The 26,899-nt window shown below is 50.8% G+C and overlaps 1 protein-coding gene and 1 long non-coding RNA gene across 3 annotated transcripts in view; both read left to right on the forward strand.

The window, feature by feature from the left end:
- LOC126987459 (paramyosin-like) overlaps positions 1–26,899 on the forward strand; it is an 87,769-nt gene that overhangs the window by 39,443 nt on the left and 21,427 nt on the right. The gene's annotated exons all lie outside the window — the stretch shown is intronic.
- On the forward strand, positions 13,661–20,641 carry LOC126987413 (uncharacterized). 2 transcript variants are annotated; one of them, XR_007740894.1, is made up of 4 exons: positions 13,664–15,818; positions 16,203–16,352; positions 18,746–18,862; positions 19,815–20,641. It is a non-coding gene; the product is annotated as an uncharacterized LOC126987413 (long non-coding RNA). The 2 variants fall into 2 exon arrangements; XR_007740893.1 differs by having other exon boundaries at positions 13,661–16,352.

A 26,899-nucleotide genomic window follows, 5' to 3' on the forward strand; every position in this document is an offset into this window, starting at 1 on the left:
GATGAACTAAGGGTCAAGGGACAGGATTCAGCCATACAAGACTAAATTGTCGCTCATAACACTTAGAACTTAGTCTAATTATAAACTAACATGTAAACACAAGAAACAAGTAGCACCAACACACGAAGAAAACCTATTATTGGTCCCGACAGCAGTCAGCCAGCCTACCATCAGACAGACTTACTTCGACACCTCTGTCTGGGACGATACCTTGTATAGGAGTCCTTAAATATAATATTATAGCCTAGGTATATTGAACACTTCTATGTATGTGAGGCCAGTTATGCTATTCGAAGCAACAAGTTGAAGAGGATGACATGGAGCCAAGAGTGCAGAATGCTGAGATACATGGGCCATGTGAGATGGACAAGTAGGGTATCAAACTAGGTGATAAGAATGTGTGGTGTGAAGGTGGTGCCCCTCTTGATCAAAGACACTGAAGTTAGGGTTGACTGAAGATCTGTTAGGCATCGTGCCAAATCGTGCCAAATCTATTCTCCGACTAACCAAAAATTCTTTCATTAATAGAAAATGTCAAAACCTTGCTTTCTCTAACTCTTCCCGTGACTTCTGGCATCTAGCCAAAAACATCTCCTCCAACTTCACTTCTTCATCTTTCCCTCCACTCCTCAGTATTGACGGCAACACTGCCGTCTCATCTATCTCTAAGGCTGAACATACTTGCCATACTTGCAGGGTGCCGTGCCTGCTGCCATACTTGCAGGGTGCCGTGCCTGCTGCCATACTTGTAGGGTGCCGTGCCTGCTGCCATACTTGCAGGGTGCCGTGCCTGCTGCCAAACGTGTAGGGTGCCGTGCCTGCTGCCATACGTGCAGGGTGCCGTGCCTGCTGCCATACGTGTAGGGTGCCGTGCCTGCTGCCATACTTGCAGGGTGCCGTGCCTGCTGCCATACGTGTAGGGTGCCGTGCCTGCTGCCATACTTGCAGGGTGCCGTGCCTGCTGCCATACGTGTAGGGTGCCGTGCCTGCTGCCATACTTGCAGGGTGCCGTGCCTGCTGCCATACGTGTAGGGTGCCGTGCCTGCTGCCATACGTGCAGGGTGCCGTGCCTGCTGCCATACGTGTAGGGTGCCGTGCCTGCTGCCATACTTGCAGGGTGCCGTGCCTGCCGCCAAACGTGTAGGGTGCCGTGCCTGCTGCCATACGTGTAGGGTGCCGTGCCTGCTGCCATACTTGCAGGGTGCCGTGCCTGCTGCCATCCTTGCAGGGTGCCGTGCCTGCTGCCAAACGTGTAGGGTGCCGTGCCTGCTGCCAAACGTGTAGGGTGCCGTGCCTGCTGCCATACTTGCAGGGTGCCGTGCCTGCTGCCAAACGTGTAGGGTGCCGTGCCTGCTGCCAAACGTGTAGGGTGCCGTGCCTGCTGCCATACTTGCAGGGTGCCGTGCCAGCTGCCAAACGTGTAGGGTGCCGTGCCTGCTGCCATACTTGCAGGGTGCCGTGCCTGCTGCCATACGTGTAGGGTGCCGTGCCTGCTGCCATACTTGCAGGGTGCCGTGCCTGCTGCCAAACGTGTAGGGTGCCGTGCCTGCTGCCATACTTGCAGGGTGCCGTGCCAGCTGCCAAACGTGTAGGGTGCCGTACGTGCCTGCTGCCATACTTGCAGGGTGCCGTGCCTGCTGCCAAACGTGTAGGGTGCCGTGCCTGCTGCCATACTTGCAGGGTGCCGTGCCTGCTGCCAAACGTGTAGGGTGCCGTGCCTGCTGCCATACTTGCAGGGTGCCGTGCCTGCTGCCAAACGTGTAGGGTGCCGTGCCTGCTGCCATACTTGCAGGGTGCCGTGCCAGCTGCCAAACGTGTAGGGTGCCGTGCCTGCTGCCATACTTGCAGGGTGCCGTGCCTGCTGCCATACGTGTAGGGTGCCGTGCCTGCTGCCATACTTGCAGGGTGCCGTGCCAGCTGCCAAACGTGTAGGGTGCCGTTCCTGTTGCCATACTTGCAGGGTGCCGTGCCTGCTGCCATACGTGTAGGGTGCCGTGCCTGCTGCCATACTTGCAGGGTGCCGTGCCAGCTGCCAAACGTGTAGGGTGCCGTGCCTGCTGCCATACTTGCAGGGTGCCGTGCCTGCCGCCAAACGTGTAGGGTGCCGTGCCTGCTGCCAAACGTGTAGGGTGCCGTGCCTGCTGCCATCCTTGCAGGGTGTCGTGCCTGCTGCCATCCTTGTAGGGTGCCGTGCCAGCTGCCAAACGTGTAGGGTTCCGTGCCAGCTGCCAAACGTGTATTGTGCCGTGCCTGCTGCCATACTTGCAGGGTGCCGTGCCAGCTGCCAAACGTGTAGGGTGTCGTGCCTGCTGCCAGACGTGTAGGGTGCCGTGCCTGCTGCCATACTTGCAGGGTGCCGTGCCAGCTGCCAAACGTGTAGCGTGCCGTTCCGGTGCCATACTTGCAGGGTGCCGTGCCTGTTGCCATACGTGTAGGGTGCCGTGCCTGCTGCCATACTTGCAGGATGCCGTTCCTGCTGCCAAACGTGTAGGGTGCCGTGCCTGCTGCCATACGTGCAGGGTGCCGTGCCTGCTGCCATCCTTGTAGGGTGCCGTGCCTGCTGCCACACTTGCACGGTGCCGTGCCTACTGCCATATGTGTATAGAGTGCCGTGCCTGCTGCCATACTTGCAGGGTGCCGTGCCTGCTGCCATACTTGCAGGGTGCCGTGCCTGTTGCCATACTTGTAGGGTGCCGTGCCTGCTGATATACTTGCAGGGTGCCGTGCCTGCTGCCATACGTGTATAGGGTGCCGTTCCTGCTGCCATACTTGCAGGGTGCCGTGCCTGCTGCCATACGTGGAGGGTGCCGTGCCTGCTGCCATACCTGCAGGGTGCCGTTCCTGCTGCCATACTTGCAAGGTGCCGTTCCTGCTGCCATCCTTGCAGGGTGCCGTGCCTGCTGCCATACGTGCAGGGTGCCGTGCCTGCTGCCATACCTGCAGGGTGCCGTGCCTGCTGCCATACTTGCAGGGTGCCGTGCCTGCTGCCATACTTGCAGGGTGCCGTGCCTGCTGCCATACGTGCAGGGTGCCGTGCCTGCTGCCATACGTGCAGGGAGCCGTGCCTGCTGCCATACTTGCAGGGTGCCGTGCCTGCTGCCATACTTGCAGGGTGCCGTTCCTGCTGCCATACGTGCAGGGTGCCGTGCCTGCTGCCATACTTGCAGGGTGCCGTGCCTGCTGCCATACGTGCAGGACGCCGTGCCTGCTGCCATACGTGCAGGGTGCCGTTCCTGCTGCCATACGTGCAGGGTGCTTTCCTGCTGCCAGACGTGCAGGGTGCCGTGCCTGTTGCCATACTTGTAGGGTGCCGTGCCTGCTGCCATACTTGCAGGGTGCCGTGCCTGCTGCCATACGTGCAAGGTGCCGTGCCTGCTGCCATACGTGCAGGGTGCCGTGCCTGCTGCCATACTTGCAGGGTGCCGTGCCTGCTGCCATACTTGCAGGGTGCCGTTCCTGCTGCCATACGTGCAGGGTGCCGTGCCTGCTGCCATACTTGCAGGGTGCCGTGCCTGCTGCCATACGTGCAGGACGCCGTGCCTGCTGCCATACGTGCAGGGTGCCGTGCCTGCTGCCATACGTGCAGGGTGCTTTCCTGCTGCCATACGTGCAGGGTGCCATGCCTGCTGCCAAACGTGTAGGGTGCCGTGCCTGCTCCCATCCTTGCAGGGTGCCGTGCCAGCTGCCAAACGTGCACGGTGCCGTGCCAGCTGCCAAACGTGTAGGGTGCCGTGCCTGCCGCCAAACGTGTAGGGATCCGTGCCTGCTGCCAAACGTGTAGGGTGCCGTGCCTGCTGCCATCTTTGCAGGGTTCCGTGCCTGCTGCCATACTTGCAGGGTGCCGTGCCAGCTGCCAAACGTGTAGGGTGCCGTGCCTGCTGCCAAACGTGTAGGTTGTCGTGCCTGCTGCCATACTTGCAGGGTGCCGTGCCAGCTGCCAAACGTGTAGGGTGCCGTGCCTACTACCATACTTGCAGGGTGCCATGCCTGCTGCCATAAGTGTAGGGTGCCGTGCCTGCTGCCATACTTGCAGGGTGCCGTGCCAGCTGCCAAACGTGTAGGGTGCCGTGCCTGCTGCCATATTTGCAGGGTGCCATGCCTGCTGCCATACGTGTAGGGTTCTTTTCCTGCTGCCATACTTGCAGGGTGCCGTGCCTGCTGCCATACGTGTAGGGTGCCGTGCCTGCTGCCATACTTGCAGGGTGCCGTGCCAGCTGCCAAACGTGTAGGGTGCCGTGCCTGCTGCCATACGTGCAGGGTGCCGTGCCTGCTGCCATACTTGCAGGGTGCCGTGCCTGCTGCCAAACGTGTAGGGTGCCGTTCCTGCTGCCATAATTGCACGGGTGCCGTTCCTGCTGCCATACTTGCATTGTGCCGTGCCTGCTGCCATGCGTGTAGGGTGCCGTGCCTGCTGCCATACTTGCAGGGTGCCGTGCCTGCTGCCATACGTTTAGGGTGCCGTGCCTGCTGCCATACTTGCACGGTGCCGTGCCTGCTGCCATACTTTTAGGGTGCTGTGCCTGCTGCCATACTTGCAGGGTGCCGTGCCTGCTGTCATCCTTGCAGGGTGCCGTGCCTGCTGCCAGACGTGTAGGGTGCCGTGCCAGCTGCCATACTTGCAGGGTGCCGTGCCTGCTGCCATACTTGCAGGGTGCCGTTCCTGCATGCTGCCATACTTGCATGGTGCCGTGCCTGCTGTCATCCTTGCAGGGTGCCGTGCCTGCTGCCAGACGTGTAGGGTGCCGTGCCTGCTCCCATCCTTGCAGGGTGCCGTTCCTGCTGCCATCCTTGCAGGGTGCCGTGCCAGCTGCCATACTTGCAGGGTGCCGTGCCTGCTGCCATACTTGCAGGGTGCCGTTCCTGCTGCCATACTTGCAGGGTGCCGTGCCTGCTTCCATCCTTGCAGGGTGCCGTTCCTGCTGCCAAACGTGTATGGTGCCGTGCCTGCTGCCATACTTGCAGGGTGCCGTGCCTGCTGCCATCCTTGCAGGGTGCCGTGCCTGCTGCCAAACGTGTAGGGTGCCGTTCCTGCTGCCATCCTTGCAGGGTTCCGTGCCTGATGCCAAACATGTAGGGTGCCGTGCCTGCTGCCATACTTGCAGGGTGCCGTGCCTGCCGCCAAACGTGTAGGGTGCCGTGCCTGCTGCCAAACGTGGAGGGTGCCGTGCCTGCTGCCAAACGTGCAGGGTGCCGTGCCTGCCGCCAAACGTGTAGGGTGCCGTGCCTGCTGCCAAACGCGTAGGGTGCCGTGCCTGCTACCATCCTTGCAGGGTGTCGAGCCTGCTGCCAAACGTGTAGGGTGCCGTGCCAGCTACCAAACGTGTAGGGTGCCGTGCCTGCTGCCATACTTGCAGGGTGCCGTGCCAGCTGCCAAACGTGTAGGGTGCCGTGCCTGCTGCCATACTTGCAGGGTGCCGTGCCAGCTGCCAAACGTGTAGGGTGCCGTGCCTGCTGCCATACTTGCAGGGTGCCGTGCCTGCAGCCAAACGTGTAGGGTGCCGTGCCTGCTGCCATACTTGCAGGGTGCTGTGCCTGCTGCCAAACGTGTAGGGTGCCGTGCCTGCTGCCATACTTGCAGGGTGCCGTGCCTGCTGCCAAACGTGTAGGGTGCCTTGCCTGCTGCCATACTTGCAGGGTGCCGTGCCAGCTGCCAAACGTGTAGGGTACCGTGCCTGCTGCCATACTTGCAGGGTGCCGTGCCTGCTGCCATACGTGTAGTGTGCCGTGCCTGCTGCCATACTTGCAGGGTGCCGTGCCAGCTGCCAAACGTGTAGGGTGCCGTTCCTGTTGCCATACTTGCAGGGTGCCGTGCCAGCTGCCATACGTATAGGGTGCCGTGCCTGCTGCCATACTTGCAGGGTGCCGTGCCAGCTGCCAAACGTGTAGGGTGCCGTGCCTGCTGCCATACTTGCAGGGTGCCGTTCCTGCCGCCAAACGTGTAGGGTGCCGTGCCTGCTGCCAAACGTGTAGGGTGCCGTGCCTGCTGCCATCTTTGCAGGGTGTCGTGCCTGCTGCCATCCTTGTAGGGTGCCGTGCCAGCTGCCAAACGTGTAGGGTTCCGTGCCAGCTGCCAAACGTGTAGGGTGCCGTGCCTGCTGCCATACTTGCAGGGTGCCGTGCCAGCTGCCAAACGTGTAGGGTGTCGTGCCTGCTGCCAAACGTGTAGGGTGCCGTGCCTGCTGCCATACTTGCAGGGTGCCGTGCCAGCTGCCAAACGTGTAGCGTGCCGTTCCGGTGCCATACTTGCAGGGTGCCGTGCCTGCTGCCATACGTGTAGGGTGCCGTGCCTGCTGCCATACTTGCAGGATGCCGTGCAAGCTGCCAAACGTGTAGGGTGCCGTGCCTGCTGCCATACTTGCAGGGTGCCGTGCCAGCTGCCAAACGTGTAGGGTGCCGTACGTGCCTGCTGCCATACTTGCAGGGTGCCGTGCCTGCTGCCAAACGTGTAGGGTGCCGTGCCTGCCTTCCATACTTGCAGGGTGCCGTGCCTGCTGCCAAACGTGTAGGGTGCCGTGCCTGCTGCCATACTTGCAGGGTGCCGTGCCTGCTGCCAAACGTGTAGGGTGCCGTGCCTGCTGCCATACTTGCAGGGTGCCGTGCCAGCTGCCAAACGTGTAGGGTACCGTGCCTGCTGCCATACTTGCAGGGTGCCGTGCCTGCTGCCATACGTGTAGGGTGCCGTGCCTGCTGCCATACTTGCAGGGTGCCGTGCCAGCTGCCAAACGTGTAGGGTGCCGTTCCTGTTGCCATACTTGCAGGGTGCCATGCCTGCTGCCATACGTGTAGGGTGCCGTGCCTGCTGCCATACTTGCAGGGTGCCGTGCCAGCTGCCAAACGTGTAGCGTGCCGTTCCGGTGCCATACTTGCAGGGTGCCGTGCCTGCTGCCATACGTGTAGGGTGCCGTGCCTGCTGCCATACTTGCAGGATGCCGTGCAAGCTGCCAAACGTGTAGGGTGCCGTGCCTGCTGCCATACTTGCAGGGTGCCGTGCCAGCTGCCAAACGTGTAGGGTGCCGTACGTGCCTGCTGCCATACTTGCAGGGTGCCGTGCCTGCTGCCAAACGTGTAGGGTGCCGTGCCTGCCTACCATACTTGCAGGGTGCCGTGCCTGCTGCCAAACGTGTAGGGTGCCGTGCCTGCTGCCATACTTGCAGGGTGCCGTGCCTGCTGCCAAACGTGTAGGGTGCCGTGCCTGCTGCCATACTTGCAGGGTGCCGTGCCAGCTGCCAAACGTGTAGGGTACCGTGCCTGCTGCCATACTTGCAGGGTGCCGTGCCTGCTGCCATACGTGTAGGGTGCCGTGCCTGCTGCCATACTTGCAGGGTGCCGTGCCAGCTGCCAAACGTGTAGGGTGCCGTTCCTGTTGCCATACTTGCAGGGTGCCATGCCTGCTGCCATACGTGTAGGGTGCCGTGCCTGCATGCTGCCATACTTGCAGGGTGCCGTGCCAGCTGCCAAACGTGTAGGGTGCCGTGCCTGCTGCCATACTTGCAGGGTGCCGTGCCTGCCGCCAAACGTGTAGGGTGCCGTGCCTGCTGCCAAACGTGTAGGGTGCCGTGCCTGCTGCCATCCTTGCAGGGTGTCGTGCCTGCTGCCATCCTTGTAGGGTGCCGTGCCAGCTGCCAAACGTGTAGGGTTCCGTGCCAGCTGCCAAACGTGTAGGGTGCCGTGCCTGCTGCCATACTTGCAGGGTGCCGTGCCAGCTGCCAAACGTGTAGGGTGTCGTGCCTGCTGCCAGACGTGTAGGGTGCCGTGCCTGCTGCCATACTTGCAGGGTGCCGTGCCAGCTGCCAAACGTGTAGCGTGCCGTTCCGGTGCCATACTTGCAGGGTGCCGTGCCTGCTGCCATACGTGTAGGGTGCCGTGCCTGCTGCCATACTTGCAGGATGCCGTTCCTGCTGCCAAACGTGTAGGGTGCCGTGCCTGCTGCCATACGTGCAGGGTGCCGTGCCTGCTGCCATACGTGTATAGGGTGCCGTGCCTGCTGCCACACTTGCACGGTGCCGTGCCTACTGCCATATGTGTATAGGGTGCCGTGCCTGCTGCCATACTTGCAGGGTGCCGTGCCTGCTGCCATACTTGCAGGGTGCCGTGCCTGTTGCCATACTTGTAGGGTGCCGTGCCTGCTGATATACTTGCAGGGTGCCGTGCCTGCTGCCATACCTGCAGGGTGCCGTTCCTGCTGCCATACTTGCAGGGTGCCGTTCCTGCTGCCATCCTTGCAGGGTGCCGTGCCTGCTGCCATACGTGCAGGGTGCCGTGCCTGCTGCCATACCTGCAGGGTGCCGTGCCTGCTGCCATACTTGCAGGGTGCCGTGCCTGCTGCCATACTTGCAGGGTGCCGTGCCTGCTGCCATACTTGCAAGGTGCCGTGCCTGCTGCCATACGTGCAGGGAGCCGTGCCTGCTGCCATACTTGCAGGGTGCCGTGCCTGCTGCCATACTTGCAGGGTGCCGTTCCTGCTGCCATACGTGCAGGGTGCCGTGCCTGCTGCCATACTTGCAGGGTGCCGTGCCTGCTGCCATACGTGCAGGACGCCGTGCCTGCTGCCATACGTGCAGGGTGCCGTTCCTGCTGCCATACGTGCAGGGTGCTTTCCTGCTGCCAGACGTGCAGGGTGCCGTGCCTGTTGCCAAACGTGTAGGGTGCCGTGCCTGCTGCCATACGTGCAGGGTGCCGTGCCTGCTGCCAAACGTGTAGGGTGCCGTGCCAGCTGCCAAACGTGTAGGGTTCCGTGCCAGCTGCCAAACGTGTAGGGTGCCGTGCCTGCTGCCATACTTGTAGGGTGCCGTGCCTGCTGCCATACTTGTAGGGTGCCGTGCCTGCTGCCATACTTGCAGGGTGCCGTGCCTGCTGCCATACTTGCAAGGTGCCGTGCCTGCTGCCATACGTGCAGGGTGCCGTGCCTGCTGCCATACTTGCAGGGTGCCGTGCCTGCTGCCATACTTGCAGGGTGCCGTTCCTGCTGCCATACGTGCAGGGTGCCGTGCCTGCTGCCATACTTGCAGGGTGCCGTGCCTGCTGCCATACGTGCAGGACGCCGTGCCTGCTGCCATACGTGCAGGGTGCCGTGCCTGCTGCCATACGTGCAGGGTGCTTTCCTGCTGCCATACGTGCAGGGTGCCGTGCCTGCTGCCAAACGTGTAGGGTGCCGTGCCTGCTGCCATCCTTGCAGGGTGCCGTGCCAGCTGCCAAACGTGTAAGGTGCCGTGCCAGCTGCCAAACGTGTAGGGTGCCGTGCCTGCCGCCAAACGTGTAGGGATCCGTGCCTGCTGCCAAACGTGTAGGGTGCCGTGCCTGCTGCCATCTTTGCAGGGTTCCGTGCCTGCTGCCATACTTGCAGGGTGCCGTGCCAGCTGCCAAACGTGTAGGGTGCCGTGCCTGCTGCCAAACGTGTAGGTTGTCGTGCCTGCTGCCATACTTGCAGGGTGCCGTGGCAGCTGCCAAACGTGTAGGGTGCCGTGCCTACTACCATACTTGCAGGGTGCCATGCCTGCTGCCATACGTGTAGGGTGCCGTGCCTGCTGCCATACGTGCAGGGTGCCGTGCCAGCTGCCAAACGTGTAGGGTGCCGTGCCTGCTGCCATATTTGCAGGGTGCCATGCCTGCTGCCATACGTGTAGGGTTCTTTTCCTGCTGCCATACTTGCAGGGTGCCGTGCCTGCTGCCATACGTGTAGGGTGCCGTGCCTGCTGCCATACTTGCAGGGTGCCGTGCCAGCTGCCAAACGTGTAGGGTGCCGTGCCTGCTGCCATACGTGCAGGGTGCCGTGCCTGCTGCCATACTTGCAGGGTGCCGTGCCTGCTGCCAAACGTGTAGGGTGCCGTTCCTGCTGCCATACTTGCACGGGTGCCGTTCCTGCTGCCATACGTGCATTGTGCCGTGCCTGCTGCCATGCGTGTAGGGTGCCGTGCCTGCTGCCATACTTGCAGGGTGCCGTGCCTGCTGCCATACGTTTAGGGTGCCGTGCCTGCTGCCATACTTGCACGGTGCCGTGCCTGCTGCCATACTTGCAGGGTGCCGTGCCTGCTGCCATACTTGCAGGGTGCCGTGCCTGCTGCCATACTTGCAGGGTGCCGTGCCTGCTGCCATACATGCAGGGTGCCGTGCCTGCTGCCATACTTGCAGGGTGCCGTGCCTGTTGCTATACTTGTAAGGTGCCGTACCTGCTGATATACTTGCAGGGTGGCGTGCCTGCTGCCATACGTGTATAGGGTGCCGTTCCTGCTGCCATACTTGCAGGGTGCCGTGCCTGCTGCCATACGTGCAGGGTGCCGTGCCTGCTGCTATACCTGCAGGGTGCCGTGCCTGCTGCCATACTTGCAGGCAGTGGCGGCTCGTCAATAGGGACTGTGAGACTGCAGCCACCCCAGTGGATTTCTTGGATGCACGAAAATAATGTTAATTTATTTATGTTTGACTATCATTCACATGAAACACCCAATCTCATATATTTATATGAAAAAAATACTGCAAAACAATGAAGAAGTACGTAAATTATTTACGATTTAATGATAAGCGCGGAGGCAGCAGGAGAGAGATACAGATATAGAGAGAGAAAGGGGGGGAGGCTTCCCGCGCGGTATGGAGAGTGTGGACTGCCTCCCACGCAGTCTTGTCTCAGCTGTTGTTGTGGGGAGGTATGTGTTCTTGCGTCGCTCTTATTTTCGATCGTGTTTTTCAATTTGCCAGGGATGATTTTAAAATATTATTGATAGTGATGGCTTGTGCTCAATTTTAATTATCGTTGATGGTATAAAATCACAGAAACATCGTATAAAATAGTATTTTTCGGTATTTTTTTTTACTCGTACACCAAATAGCCTAAGCCCGCACTGAGGAAGTCAAGCATTTACTGGTAAGATAAGGCCTAAGAAATTAAATAATTATCTATATATCTATATAATCTATGTCAATGGTATGTTAAACAATAACAATAAAAACATTTAAGATTTCATTTATGTCTGAATGTGAGACAGCCCCCCCATCAATAACAGTCACGAGCCGCCACTGCTTGCAGGGTGCCCTGCCTGCTGCCATACTTGCAGGGTGCCGTGCCTGCTGCCATACTTGCAGGGTGCCCTGCCTGCTGCCATACTTGCAGGGTGCCGTGCCTGCTGCCATACTTGCAGGGTGCCGTGCCTGCTGCCATACTTGCAGGTGCCGTTCCTGCTGCCATACTTGCAGGGTGCCGTGCCTGCTGCCATACTTGCAGGGTGCCGTGCCTGCTGCCATACTTGCAGGGTGCCGTGCCTGCTGCCATACCTGCAGGGTGCCGTGCCTGCTGCCATACTTGCAGGGTGCCGTGCCTGCTGCCATACTTGCAGGGTGCCGTGCCTGCTGCCATACTTGCAGGGTGCCGTGCCTGCTGCCATACCTGCAGGGTGCCGTGCCTGCTGCCATACTTGCAGGTGCCGTTCCTGCTGCCATACTTGCAGGGTGCCGTGCCTGCTGCCATACCTGCAGGGTGCCGTGCCTGCTGCCATACGTGCAGGGTGCCGTGCCTGCTGCCATACGTGCAGGGTGCCGTTCCTGCTGCCATACGTGCAGGGTGCCGTTCCTGCTGCCATACGTGCAGGGTGCCGTGCCTGCTGCCATACTTGCAGGGTACCGTGCCTGCTGCCATACGTGCAGGGTGCCGTGCCTGCTGCCATACGTGCAGGGTGCCGTGCCTGCTGCCATACTTGCAGGGTACCGTGCCTGCTGCCATACGTGGAGGGTGCCGTGCCTGCTGCCATACGTGCAGGGTGCCGTGCCTGCAGCCATACGTGCAGGGTGCCGTGCCTGCTGCCATACGTGGAGGGTGCCGTGCCTGCTGCCATACGTGGAGGGTGCCGTGCCTGCTGCCATACGTGCAGGGTGCCGTGCCTGCAGCCATACGTGCAGGGTGCTTGCCTGCTGCTTTAGATCATAATTAGCAGATATAACGACATTTTATTCTTAACGAAATATATATGATAAAATAGTTTCTAGAGATGGGACACTTCAAGCTTCACGTTCAATATGTAAAAATTGGATAATCAGAATTTTATCAAACTTTTTGGTTAATTACAATTTTCTTCTGATTATGTAGCACGAGCAGACTAACGGGAACTGGCAACACTGAAACCTGAGCGATGCGGTGCATGATAATTATTATATTGATACGAGTTATTGCCTGGTACCGTTAGCGATGACGTCCCTACGATGCCCTAGAATTTCTTAACTCCACCAGAACAAGTAATTTACACAAGATTGGTTTTACTGACGCGCTCGCACCTCGCATCTTACCCTACAAAACGCCCCTGCGGTGTCATGATATCAGTAGTATAGAGCCTTCGTTTATTACCAGCCATTTCGAACTTCTAGGCGAACCATAGAGAAGACTGGAAACATTAAGTGTGAAAATGGCTATGAATTAATTGCACGGACATGCTTGTGTGGCAAATACAGATTTTATAATTCAGTAGGGCCAGAGTACGACACTTTGGGCTGAAGGTGTACGATGGTTGACTTGTTGGTCATGGCGGCGTTGTGGGAATCAACTCGCAGCCGTAAAATAGCTCGCAGAAAAAGGTGTTCAACTTGCATACTTTTTCTATATTTCACTCACTGCTGTCGTTTACTTGTCCTGCTTGGGCTCCAACACACGGCACAAACACCAGAGCAACACTTTTAATCATGAGGAGGCTTTACAACAAACGAATAGGGCAGATTTTAGGGAGAATTACCCCACGTAGATGTTCACTCAGTTCCTGCTCGTTTGGTCAGGTGTGTCCTTTTCCTGCGGGCAATATCAACCACGAAGCAAGAATAAGAGGAGGAAATCAGGGAAATGCAAAAAATAATGGCAGTGGAAAATGTCAGATATGCTGGGAGGGGAGAGAATTCAAGAGGAGGGGATCGAGGGAAGGGTGATATTAAACCTATCCCAAAATCTCTATTCCTATGCCTGACTATTACTCCTATCACTCCATTAGAGGTGAATTATCATGTTATCCGGCTGTGTGTCGCCAAGTGGACAAAAAAATGGACATGACAGCGACTTATTTCTGCGAGGAGTTATTTCTCGTAGCAGCGGCGCCAGCACGTTCAAACAGGGGATGGCCGCCGCGTCGTGTTAGGGGCTATTATTTTTTATAGTATTGCCTTCCCAGTGAGTCCCACGGGTCCGGCAAATCTTAAGTGGCGGCTCTGACGTAGACAGCCCGCTAGACCCTGATGCCACGTCTCCAACTGACCTCGCACACCGTACCTCTCACACCCTTCTCTCTCTCTCTCTCTCTCTCTCTCTCTCTCTCTCTCTCTCTCTCTCTCTCTCTCTCTCTCTCTCTCTCTCTCTCTCTCTCTCTCTCTGTGTGTGTGTGTGTGTGTGTGTGTGTGTGTGTGCGTGTGTGTGTGTGTGTGTGCGTGCGTGCGTGCGTGTGTGTGTGTGTGTGTGTGTGTGTGTGTGTGTGAAAGAGAGAAAAGTGGGGGTGTACTCTTATTCGGGGAGTATGGTGCACGACAATGCATAATAATAATAATATTAATAATAATAATAATAATAATAATATTAATAATAAACCTCTTACAAAATCGCAGCAAGACTCTGCCCCTTGGGTGGTGTGGAAATAAGGTCAAAGTGTAGTATTTTGGTGTTCTCAGCGAGCACTCGATCCTTCCCCACTGCCTGCCCAGCAGGCACACGACGTCAAACCGACGTTGATAATATGTAGAAATTTGGTCATGACGTCGGACACCATAAAATCGACGTCAATTCAACGTTAGAATTTCAATGTTGATCATGTGTCAGATATCGACGTTGGAATCACATTGAAATCTCGTTAAAAATTCACCGATCTGAAAACTGACCTATTTTGTACGTTGAAATGTGGTTGGAACCTGACGCTGAACCAACGTCTTTCTTCCACGATAAATTCACCGTCGATTCAACGATAGGATTACAACGTCACTTCTACGTCCTATACCGACGATAAATCACATTGAAAAGTTGTTAGGAATTCACTAATTTGAAGACTCCTATGCTCTAAAAGTTGAATTTTGGTTGTAACCTGACGGTGAACCAACGCCTTTCGTCAACCATAAAGTCAACGTCAGCTGAATGTTAGAATCACAACGTTGGTTATATGTCACATGTCGACGTGGAAATTACAAAGAGTTGTGGTTGGAAGTTCACCAAGATGAAGACATGACTTGTATATACTTTCTAAGTTGAATTTTGCTTGTAACCTGACGATGAATCAATGTCTGTCCTGAACCATAAAGTCAATGTCAATGGAATATTAGAATTACAACGTTGATTATATGTTGGATGTCGACGTGGAAATCACATTGGAATATTGGTTGGATTTCACCAAGATAAAGGCTGACCTGCTTTAAGTTGAATTAAGGATGAAAATGGTTACTGAACTAACATTTTCTTTTCAGTGTGATAGCCACATTAACTGTAAAGTGTAACAAAGTCACAATGCCAATGGATATATACATATTCCCTACTCTTGTTGAAAATCTATTGTGAATCTAACACAATTTCAATGTTGATACTTTATTACATTTTGTATTCTATACCTACTGATACCAAAATGGATATCACAATACTGTCACGAAATGTGAGTAATAACTGCAGAATAGCATATTGTAACAGCAGAACATTCGTGTCCCAGTGGATATAGCGTTAATTGGCGTTAATCCATCAAGTACTACCTAAAAGGAATCTAACTCTGTGTAAACACTAATCCTCCCCAACGGCACCATTCCGGCGTCTATAGCATTCAGACTAATAAGGATATAATTTGGGTTTAAAAGGGGTTACGGTCGCTGGTATGGTTGGAACATTATTGGAACCTCCTTCTCCGCGCCTGTGCGTCCGCCGCCTGGAAATTTACGAGGCAGGGTGAGTATATGGTGCCATTTCTCCATGATTATAACACGTTACCATTCCAGATTGCTATGAAGGGTGAATGGGTGACCAGTGTAGCTGTGCAGCCTATGGAGCATTGGCACAGTGCCCGGGAACACCGTGAAATAAGGGGGGGTGTTGGGGGGTGATTTGAATATGGCGAGTGAAACGTGATTCGATATTTTCATTCTTTTATTTTTTGCTCAGCTTTTAGGCGTGTACAGAAGTTGTTATTCACGTCAAATGTTCTTGGATACCTGGTTGGTGTATGGTATAAGCGGTGCACGTGATGGGTAACGATTAATGGCTGTTTTCTGCTCTCAAATAAGGCTGCGCCTCACACGTGTGGGGCGGGTCGGGGCGGGGCGTCTGCGTGGCGGTGCGGCGGGATATCAAAGTTTTACGGTTTGTTGAGTGTGTGTGCCGTGAATCAACTCCTTATTCACGCCATTTATTCCCCGATACTTGCTTCATACGTGACATAAGCAACGCACCTCAGGGATAACTATTAATGGCTGTTTTCAGGTCGTAAATATGGCTGTTTGGGGCTTCGTCAGCTTCGCCCCCCTCCAAACCCCATCTGTCGGGAGGTGCTTCGCCCCCTCGACCCCCCCGCCTATCGGGAGGGGCTGCGCTCCCCGTCGACCCCCCTTCCCTCTGTTAAACAACACTGGCACCTAGAGGCTAGAGCAGATGGTTATGCCCATTCATTTAGGTCAGTCCGCCAGTTATTAACAAATAAGAATCCCGTGAGTGGAGAAACGGTAATGCTAATGCTCGTTAAACAACCGAAAATTCTGCCGTCGGGCCCCCCCCAAGCTTTGTTCCTAGATCCGCGCCTGCATTCAGTCGTTTATAAGTACCAGCCCGCCGTAGATATACAAGCCCCAGAACACAAAGGCCTCGCAGATTTCACCACATTTACCACTTTATTAGGGTAAGTTTGAGTTTGTCATGCATTCACAGTTCAAGTTAAACAATGTACAAGAGTTCTCAGAGTATCAAAAAGGTGCTATACCATGTATAACCTTAGTATTCATAGTATATAAGTTAGTAAGTATTTTGTGGAGTCAGCAAATTCTTTCTTGTCTGTTCCCATTTCCCTACCTCAAGCTACTACCTCCTGCGTAGTTATATACTCTTTGTGTCAAGTAAATTTAAGAGTGCTACCATAATACTCATGTTATTTTGTATACATAATGTAAGAATTAGTGCATTTCTGTAGATTTATAAATAATAAGACAGGGTATTATGAAGTTTAAAGATTATTATGAAGTTTAATAAGTGCCTGCAAGAATATATAAGCAATTAATTCTTGCAGGGTGCAAGATATGCAAGATATGCAAGATACATGCAAAACTGGAGTCAGAGGTTTGATCTTCCACCAAGCACCACCGCCCACTTCAAGATATATCTTCGATCAGCTCTATAACAGACTACTGGACTGTGGATGTGTCAGACTATATAATACGTAAGCTATAAACTAATATTGCATCATACTGTACAGTACTTCTGATGGTGTCGTAGTAAGTATAGCACATATGCTTTGTCTATGTTTTTAAAACACTAGGTGTGTCATGATCTAGGTTCACAGATATACTGTAGCTTGTATGAATAGAATGCATGATGACGCACTAGATGTTTAAAAAATTTCCTTACGCCCCGTTAAGTTTCGTGTAGTTTTTACCCCGAACTCCTCTTTGCCCCTTTACCTGGCTTAACCATCAATATTTCGTGTTTATTAGGTTGGCAGTAGTTGCCAGAGTTTAGCCAGAACTACACTATTGACAATCCAGCAAAACAGGTTAAGGTCTTCCCTTCCATCCTAACCTAACCTTTTTGATGGGTTAGCAATATTGTATCTTTAGGTAAGATCTGGCTGGCAGCCCACAAATGCTCGGCAGCAGACAGGAGTAAACCAGATCTATTCAGTATTGTCACTTAAGTTAACCTTACCTATGTAACCTAACTTTCCTAACCTATACATTTGTGCATGTCAACTCAGACGGAAACGACCAGTTACCACCATGGCACGTTATTTGAAATGGTGGAGGAAGATCAATGCAGATGTTAATGCTGTAGCACAGGAGAGCAGCTCTAGTGACAGTATTGAGGATAATTTTAATGAAGTCAGTGAGTCAGCTGGTGTACAAGCAGAGGTGCCTGATGAGGTTAGGTGTCTGGAAGCTCCTCAGCTGGCAAGTGACTCTTATTTAGCAAGTGTTGAGGTCGGGCCTAGCTCAGCAGGCATTTCTGACCATAACACATGTTCTTCCTCTGATTCTGAGATAGACAATAGTGATCAAACTACACATTCATATTCTTTTCTGATTATGAGATAGAAGAATCAAGCAACTCAGGAAACACAGAGATTAGACGTGAGCTAGCAGAATGGGCACTGAAATGTAATTGTACTAGAAAGACACTGAATGACCTACTAGCTATACTTCGCCGGCACGGACACAATGATCTCCCTGCAGATGCCCGAACGTTGCTTCAGACTCCAAGGACTGTAGACGTGTTATCTAAATGTGGTGGCCAATATGCCTATTTTGGTATAGAAAAAGGTATCTCACATATTTCTGGGCTGAAATCACTTATATCAAAGGGAATTAGTTTGCAGTTCAATATTGATGGTTTACCACTATTTAAATCAAGTAATGTACAGCTTTGGCCTATAATGTGTAGCATAAACCGTGGGCATGTCCCTTTCATTGTTGGGATGTTTTGTGGAACAGGAAAACCCAGCCCGGTGAAAGAATACCTTGCAGATTTTTTGAAAGAGCTTCACAAGTTAACAGTTAATGGCATTAAATTTGAAGACAAAACATACAATGTTTCAGTTGATGGCTTTGTGTGTGATGCCCCAGCAAGGCATTTTTTGAAATGCGTAAAAACCCATACTGGATACAGTGCCTGTGAAAGATGCACAGTACATGGATCCTGGGATGGAAGAGTAGTATATAACACACAGGAATTATTCCCTCTCCATAAAGCACAGCAGTTTCAAAATATGGCATATGAAGACCATCAGATAGAGCAATCACCTCTCACAGACATTGGCATTCTTTGCATTGAACAGTTTGCCTTGGATTACATGCACTGTGTTTGTTTAGGTGTTGTGCGACGTATTTTGTCCTTTTTAAAACATGGTCCCACACAGTGCCGTCAGTCAGCTCGCCAGATATCAGAAATATCAAATAGACTAGTGTCGTTGAGTGGATTGATGCCCAGTGAGTTTGCTCGACAGCCCTTTGAACAAACATTGTTGTTCAGGGTTATTAGAGGTAAAAGATTTAAAAAGTATTGCAGCTGTATGTACTAATCATCTCAGAATGTTGTACTATTAGCAATTTCCCTAACATTCATAATTTATTTTTATATTTTTGTTAGTAAGACTCTTATTTCTTTATCAACATCTGTAACACATTGCATCCTGACTAGTGCATCCTAGCACATTACTAGCTGTATTGTAATATTTCATGTAGAATCCAATTAATTCATTATCATTGGTTATCTGTATGTTGCTTCTTGCATCTCAACTTTATTTGTAGGTGTAGCATGAATGTATGAATCTCTCCTATTGTCTAAATACTAACTGTAGCACCGTACATATTAACATACTTAGCCTCTCATTTGTGTTCTGTTTTGTATCTACTTTTATTTTGTTACATTAGTTTATCTTACTGGTTTGTGTTACATGTTGCATTGTGGTATGTGCATTGTGTAGTGTTATACTGTGTTGTGTTAGACTACATTGTTTCGTGTTGTATAAGGTGATTTTTTTCCACATTCTGGTAACATTTGTCTTCTTTAGCTAAATAGTATTTACTGCAAAGTGCCATATTCTTATTTTAATTGCAGAGAGTGTCCTAACTCATCAGTCTGGGACAGAATCCAGTGTTGCAGAGGCTGTGGCTAAATGCTTGAAATATGCACCTGATAGGATTGGAGGAGGTGGACGGAAAGTCTCAAATGAAGGTATGCAACATTTTAAAGCACATACAGGGTGTTTCATGAGTCGTGGTACTTATTCAGGATATGATAGTTTGGGTGATGCTGAGTAAAAATTCTCTATACACATATAGCGGTTTTTGCTTTGTTTAATCTAATATGGTCAGTGAAAGTTAAGTGTGGCGAGGGGCTGGGTATGTGTTGCGGGGGGCGCTCTCTCAGGTGGGTCACGCGTGTGGCATGATGTGCCTGTCTCTTGAGAAACAGTAATTATTCTTCTGCTGCTCCCTTGGCATTTCTGTTGCAATATCCATACATGAATCTATATTATAACAGAATACTCTACATGTTACTGTAAGTAAATGGCATCTTACAGTATGTACTATGTAGCGTGGAGGAATAAACTTCTCTCACAGGCACGACACTGACGTTTGCGTAGAGTTGCCATGTAGTCTTTTGGGAGGGTGTTGGGTGAATAAAGTGCTGACATGGTCCACGATTATTTGCCATGATTGTACTTTATTGTAAAAGCTAATGAAATCATTGAAACAATTTAGATGCAGCCTTTCTAAAGATTTCAAGTTTCATAGTGTATATGTACTTTCAATGATTAATGTTTCTCTAGAGGCAGGCATATCATGTGTCCCGCCTGAGAGAGCGGTCCCCGCAACACATACCTGGCCGCCGCTGCCTCATGTAATTTTCATTGACCATTCTTGATAAAACAAAGCAAAGACCGCTATATGTGTATAGAGTATTTTTTACTCAGTATCACCCAAACTATCAGATCCCTGATTAAGTACCACAACTCATGAAACACCTTGTATATAATATATATATATATATATATATATATATATATATATATATATATATATATATATATATATATATATATATATATATAGATAGATAGATAGATAGATAGATAGATAGATAGATACTATTATTTTGCTAATAATTCTTCTTCTTACATCAGCATCACCAGGTTCATCTGACCATCCTGGTCCCTGTTCATCCGTGTCCAAGTCTGACCACTCTACGGCAACAATCAAAAAGAGAAAGTTTGTACATGAAGAGGTGTCACCTCCTTCAAGCAATTCGTCTGGAACAACAATGCTTTTACCACTGGAAATTGATGAAATGTCATCTGAGTCTTTGTTGGAAAATGAAAGCTCTGATGAGTGATGAATATATATATGTATAGGGAAACTCAATTTAGTTTCTGCAAGGTACATGAACAGCCGGAGTAGAGAAGAGGGGGATGAGAGGTCTCATACTTCTAGAACCTTTATTTTCTGCTCTGATTGCGTCACCCTCCTTTTGTTGGAGGAAATTGGCCGTAGCATATAGATACTTAGTAAAGTAACCGAGTAGTATATCCACTTTGCTGCAACTGTAATATATACTCCTGCAAATACCTATGCATTAAATATCCAAATGCAAAGTTATGATTTCATATTGGTCACTACAAACATGCATTAATGTGTTGTAGCTTAACTTTTGTATCCTATGTACTTTGTACTATGTACTTAGCTAACATACAAGTCCATGTAGTGAAAAACGCCTTTACAAGATGTTTTATGCAAATGACATGAAAGGTAAAGATAATAATAATAATGTTGGTACACATATACAGACACTTTATTTTTACCTACTGCAACTGTTTCTGTAACTTTCCCCAGTTTCAAAATGATGTTACCTACTCTGAGAAACCATTGTTCAGTAATGTTAAACTCAAAATCAACTTAAATTTTAGCTAAAGTCAAGTGTTTACAAGTTATTCATGTGTTCAGTATGGGTGATGTTTAACCTCTTCAGTACCATGACGCAGTATATGAGTCATTTCATCTCTCGAACCATATCCTAGAGACGCTGTATGTGCGTCATGGTCATTGGACTATTCTACGTAGTCTGTAAAACCAGGATATGGCATGGAGGTTATGTTTTGTCTGCTTGTATTGAAGGGGTTAATGTGGTATTGGAATAGCCCTTTTAATGTGTGTACTGAAATGACGATGAAATACCTATTGATTTTCAGTATGTAAACTAAGCTTAATTGTGTACCAGTTGCACATAACTAACTTTATAGTCTATCCAATCTTGGTCCTCACTTTCTAATGTGATAGCTAAAATAACTCATAAATGTTGAGTTGGTAGTAATGAAAATCTGTACATTTCTTTTCCAGACTATATCTCACTACCAGAAACAATGCAAAGACCTTTCCTGAGACAAAGTCCATGGTTCTGGGTCATGGTGAAGCATATGTCGGATTTACATTCAATCTAAGCTCAAGATCGAATACAGACAGCATGTGCTTCACCAAAGACTATAGACTAGACTGTTTACTGATGTTAGTATAGTCTGGTGAACAATTTTCACGACCTGGAGCAATGCTGAAAATCTAATGTTGATTCTACGTCGGGTGAGCAACGTCAGTTTTTCAACTGGAATTCAACGGGAATTCCAACATTGAAAAACAGAGCATGATTCAACGTTGAAAACCAGATGTCAGTTCAATGTTGAAATTCCACCATTGATTATACGTTGGAAATATTACATTAAAAAAACTTTCAAAATCAATCAATTCTCAACGTAGATTCTACGTAAGGGCCTGACGCAAAATCAACGTTGAATCAACGTTGATGTGCCTGCTGGGTGGCCATCCCCAGCGGCACCTCACCATTCACCTGCATGACTCACACAGACTTTGCTTGACGGTCCTGGCATTCCATATACAGGTACAGTCTCCATATTTTATCATAATTATGCCGTATGGCTGACATTGACGGCAGATGGCAGACACACACTAAAAAATGGCAGAAATGCGATAATTAAAACAGGCAGGGCAACTGGCAACTGCGGTGTGTTGGGTTGAGAAGAGCGTGACAACGCCGCGGCGGCAACGCTGCCAAGTGTTGTACAAATTTCTTTGTATTCACTCACAGATAGAGAATCAATCCTAAAAAACATATTTGTTTTAATACTAGAGTGAGAGAGAAAGAGAGAGAGAGAGAGAGAAGGGTGTGAGAGGCACGGTACGCGAGGTCAGGTGGAGACCTAGCACCAGTGTCTAGCGGCTGTCTACGTCAGAGCCGCCACTTAAGATTTGCCGGACTTATAGTACTCCTGCATACTAACCCAGCACACGGCGGGCACGGCAGCGGGGCACGTGTGGGCAAGTGACAGCCTCCGGGGACACTTCCTGGACAGTACTTCTATTTTTGTGGTAATTTCGGTGTTTGAAATAATGTGTTTCTGGCGCATAACATTCTGGCGCTACTCCATTTATTATATTTTATTCCCCCGAGAGAGAGAGAGAGAGAGAGAGAGAGAGAGAGAGAGAGAGAGAGAGAGAGAGAGAGAGAGAGAGAGAGAAACCCCCAGAGAGAGAACACCCCAGAGAGAGAGAGAGAGAACACCCCAGAGAGAGAGGGAGAGAGAGGGAGAGAGAACACCCCAGAGAGAGAGAGAGAGAACACCCCAGAGAGAGAGAGAGAGAGAGAGAACCCCCCAGAGAGAGAGAGAGAGAGAACACCCCAGAGAGAGAGAGAGAGAACCCCCCAGAGAGAGAGAGAGAGAGAACACCCCAGAGAGAGAGAGAGAGAGAACACCCGAGAGAGATAGAGAGAGAAATCCCCAGAGAGAGAGAAAGAGAACAGCACAGAGAGAGAGGGAGAGAACACCCCAGAGAGAGAGAGAGAGAACACCCCAGAGAGAGAGAGAGAGAACACCCCAGAGAGAGAGAGAGAGATCCACCCAGAGAGAGAGTGAGAGACCCAGAGAGAGAGAGAGAGAGAGAACCCCAGAGAGAGAGGGAGAGAACACCCCAGAGAGAGAGAGAGAGAGAGAGAGAGAGAGAGAGAGAGAACACCCCAGAGAGAGAGAGAGAGAACCCCCCAGAGAGAGAGAGAGAGAACACCCCAGAGAGAGAGAGAGAGAACACCCCAGAGAGAGAGAGAGATAGATACCCCCAGAGAGAGAGATAGATAACACCACAGAGAGAGATAGAGAGAGAGAGAGAGAGAGAGAGAACACCCCAGAGAGAGGAGAGAACACCCCAGAGAGAGAGAACACCCCAGAGAGAGAGAGAGAGAACACCCCAGAGAGAGAGAGAGAGAACCCCCCAGAGAGAGAGAGAGAGAGAACACCCCAGAGAGAGAGAGAGAGAGAACACCCCAGAGAGAGAGAGAGAGAACCCCAGAGAGAGAGAGAGAGAGAACCCCAGAGAGAGAGAGAGAGAGAACCCCCCAGAGAGAGAGAGAGAGAACACCCCAGAGAGAGAGGGAGAGAACACCCCAGAGAGAGAGAGAGAGAGAACCCCAGAGAGAGAGAGAGAGAACCCCCCAGAGAGAGAGGGAGAGAACACCACAGAGTGAGAGAGAGAGACACCCCAGAGAGAGAGAGAGAACACCCAGAGAGAGAGAGTGAGAGATAGAACCCGAGAGAGAGTGAGAGACACCCCCAGAGAGAGAGAGAGAGAGAACCCCCCAGAGAGAGAGAGAGAGAGAGAACACCCCAGAGAGAGAGGGAGAGAACCCCCCAGAGAGAGAGAGAGAGAACCCCCCAGAGAGAGAGAGAGAGAGAGAGAGAACACCCCAGAGAGAGAGGGAGAGAACACCCCAGAGAGAGAGAGAGAGAGAGAGAGAGAGAGAGAGAGAGAGAGAGAGAGAGAACACCCCAGAGAGAGAGAGAGAGAGAGAGAGAGAGAGAGAAGTTGGTTGGCGAGGGTGGAGTGTTTCATTTTAGACTCACTGGCCCGCACCGCAATTTGAAAGAAACTAACCTAAGTAACCTAACCTAGCGTAACCTTCCCTAACGGCTCGCCCCCTGCTCTCACATCTCATCTCTGCATGCTGAATAAATATAAACTAACCTAACTTAAGGGAACCGTCGGTAGATTTCTATTTTCAAAACTATTGAACAAAAAAATTTACTCGCATGTCTTTTAGACCTGAATGATGTGAGGATATTACAGAAGTTTCAAAGGATTTTGATGAATAAAAATAAAAAATATATGAAAAAAATGTTTTTACAATTTTGAAAATTTTCAATTCCATTCAGTTACTCACATACTTAGGATAAATTTTTACATAGATATAAAACTTGCAAGTGTTGAAACAAAAATAAAGAGCCAGATTTTTCAGTTTCTTTTATTTTTTTTATTTTTTATTTTTTTCACTCATGTTTAATCCGGTACCAGCGACGGGCCAAATTTGTGACTTTACCGTGTACCAGCGACGGGCCAAATTTGTGACTTTACCGTGTAGCAACGACGGGCCAAATTTGTGACTTTACCGTGTACCAGCGACGGGCCAAATTTGTGACTTTACCGTGTACCAGCGACGGGCCAAATTTGTGACTTTACCGTGTACCAGCGACGGGCCAAATTTGTGACTTTACCGTGTAGCAACGACGGGCCAAATTTGTGACTTTACCGTGTAGCAACGACGGGCCAAATTTGTGACTTTACCGTGTACCAGCGACAGGCCAAATTTGTGACTTTACCGTGTAGCAACGACGGGCCAAATTTGTGACTTTACTGTGTAGCAACGACGGGCCAAATTTGTGACTTTACTGTGTAGCAACGACGGGCCAAATTTGTGACTTTACTGTGTAGCAACGACGGGCCAAATTTGTGACTTTACTGTGTAGCAACGACGGGCCAAATTTGTGACTTTACTGTGTAGCAGTGACGGGCCAAATTTGTGACTTTACTGTGTAGCAACGACGGGCCAAATTTGTGACTTTACCGTGTAGCAACGACGGGCCAAATTTGTGACTTTACTGTGTAGCAGTGACGGGCCAAATTTGTGACTTTACTGTGTAGCAGTGATGGGCCAAATTTGTGACTTTACTGTGTAGCAGTGATGGGCCAAATTTGTGACTTTACTGTGTAGCAACGACGGGCCAAATTTGTGACTTTACCGTGTAGCAACGACGGGCCAAATTTGTGACTTTACCGTGTAGCAACGACAGGCCAAATTTGTGACTTTACTGTGTAGCAACGACGGGCCAAATTTGTGACTTTACTGTGTAGCAACGACGGGCCAAATTTGTGACTTTACCGTGTAGCAACGACGGGCCAAATTTGTGACTTTACCGTGTAGCAACGACAGGCCAAATTTGTGACTTTACCGTGTAGCAACGACAGGCCAAATTTGTGACTTTACCGTGTAACGACAGGCCAAATTTGTGACTTTACTGTAGCAACGACGGGCCAAATTTGTGTCTTTACCGTGTAGCAGTGACGGGCCAAATTTGTGGCTTTACTGTGTAGCAGCGACGGGCCAAATTTGTGGCTTTACCGTGTTACCTGACGGGCCAAATTGTGGCTTTACTGTGTAGCAACGACGGGCCAAATTTGTGGCTTTACCGTGTACCAGTGACGGGCCAAATTTGTGGCTTTATCGTGTACCAGTGACGGGCCAAATTTGTGGCTTTACCGTGTACCAGTGCCGGGCCAAATTTGTGGTTTTACCGTGTACCAGTAACGGGCCAAATTTGTGGCCTTACCGTGTATAAACGGGCAAAATTGTGGCCTTACCATAAAGTACCAAATTTGTGGCTTTACCATGTACCCGCAACATGACGCCAAATTTTGCCATGTTATAAACCCCAAAATAGATGATACATAAACTGTCCACAAATGCGTTGATATATATTATGAAATGGTTTGCATGAGTGATGATTTTTTCTCATTTCTCTTGCTTAGAGGTGCAGCTACCGGGTTAAATCTAATTTCCCGTGGTGCCGGACACTGGGGGTTTTTACTGTGTAGAAAATTTGAAGTAGAGTTGTTGATCATTGCAGTTTATGGTCCACTGTGCTCACCTTGACTCCCATGGTTCCGGGTACTGGGGCTGCTACTGTGTGTGTGGAAAATGTTGAGTAGAATCATTGCAGTATTACGGTCCACTGTGCTCACCTTTATCACGATGGTGGTTTGCTTTAAGCCATCAGTTAACCCCTTGACTGTGGATTTCCTACAAGAAGACACCACCAAGCTACAGGAGTGGAACAAAAAGTGACTGATACAATTCAATAAAGAAAAATGTAAAGTCATGCACCTTTGCAGTGGATATCCAGCATACTAATACCACATGGGAAACACTCCACTATCCACCACAGAGGCAGAGAAAGACATGGGAGTACATGTTTTCAGGCTACCAGTGAAGGTCAAATCCATGCCAATCACAGCGGACGGGTTAATTACTGAGTCATTTCATGAAGGTTTCCACTTGTATATTGCATCAGAATGTATTACCACCATAGCAAATTAGCACGTGTGGGGAGGTGGTGGCTGAGTTGACAGAGTGACGGCGCCGCGTTCAGGAGGACGCGAGTTCAATCCCCGCCCGGTGCCACCAAGCTGGGATTTTTCAGCCTCTGCCGAGTGGCTTAAAACTATCCACATGCTGTCCAGAAGACCACCTATCAACCCAGACTCTAGATTCTAGGATTAAAGATGAGCTCTGGGAGGGCAGCATGAGCCAATGCAAGATGGCGCCACTATAAACACTCGCCTGCACCAGAATGGGCTGGGCCGACCATCAGGCCCCACCGGGAAGAAGCCTACCGGTGCAGTAGGCCTGATGTAAAAAAAACACTTAAGCATTGTTTCGGGACACCTAAATTGACGTACAGATAATAAATTGTAAAGTGAAATTTTCCTTTGTTAAAAGCTTTATTTAACCCGTCCGCTGCGATTAACACTGATTCCACTTTCCCTGGTAACCTATGCTCCCAGGTCTTTCTCTGCCTCTGTGGTGGATAGTGGAGTGTTTCCCATGTGGTATTGGTGTGCTGGATATCCCCTCCCAAGGTGCAGGACTTTACATTTTTCCTCATTGAATTGTAGCAGCCACTTTTTATTTATTTATTTATTTATTTATTTATTACGGCGGCCTAATGATGCTTGGTAGGCTTCTTCCGGTGGGGCCTGATGATTGGCCGAAGGCTTCTTCCCGGTGGGGCTGATGGCTTCTTCCTGGCCTGATGATTGGCCGAAGGCTTCTTTGGTGGGGCCTGATGATTGGCCGAAGGCTTCTTCCAGTGGGCCT

The sequence above is a fragment of the Eriocheir sinensis genome, chromosome 64 (genome assembly GCF_024679095.1).
Source record: "Eriocheir sinensis breed Jianghai 21 chromosome 64, ASM2467909v1, whole genome shotgun sequence".
NCBI classification, from domain to species: Eukaryota; Metazoa; Arthropoda; class Malacostraca; order Decapoda; family Varunidae; genus Eriocheir; species Eriocheir sinensis.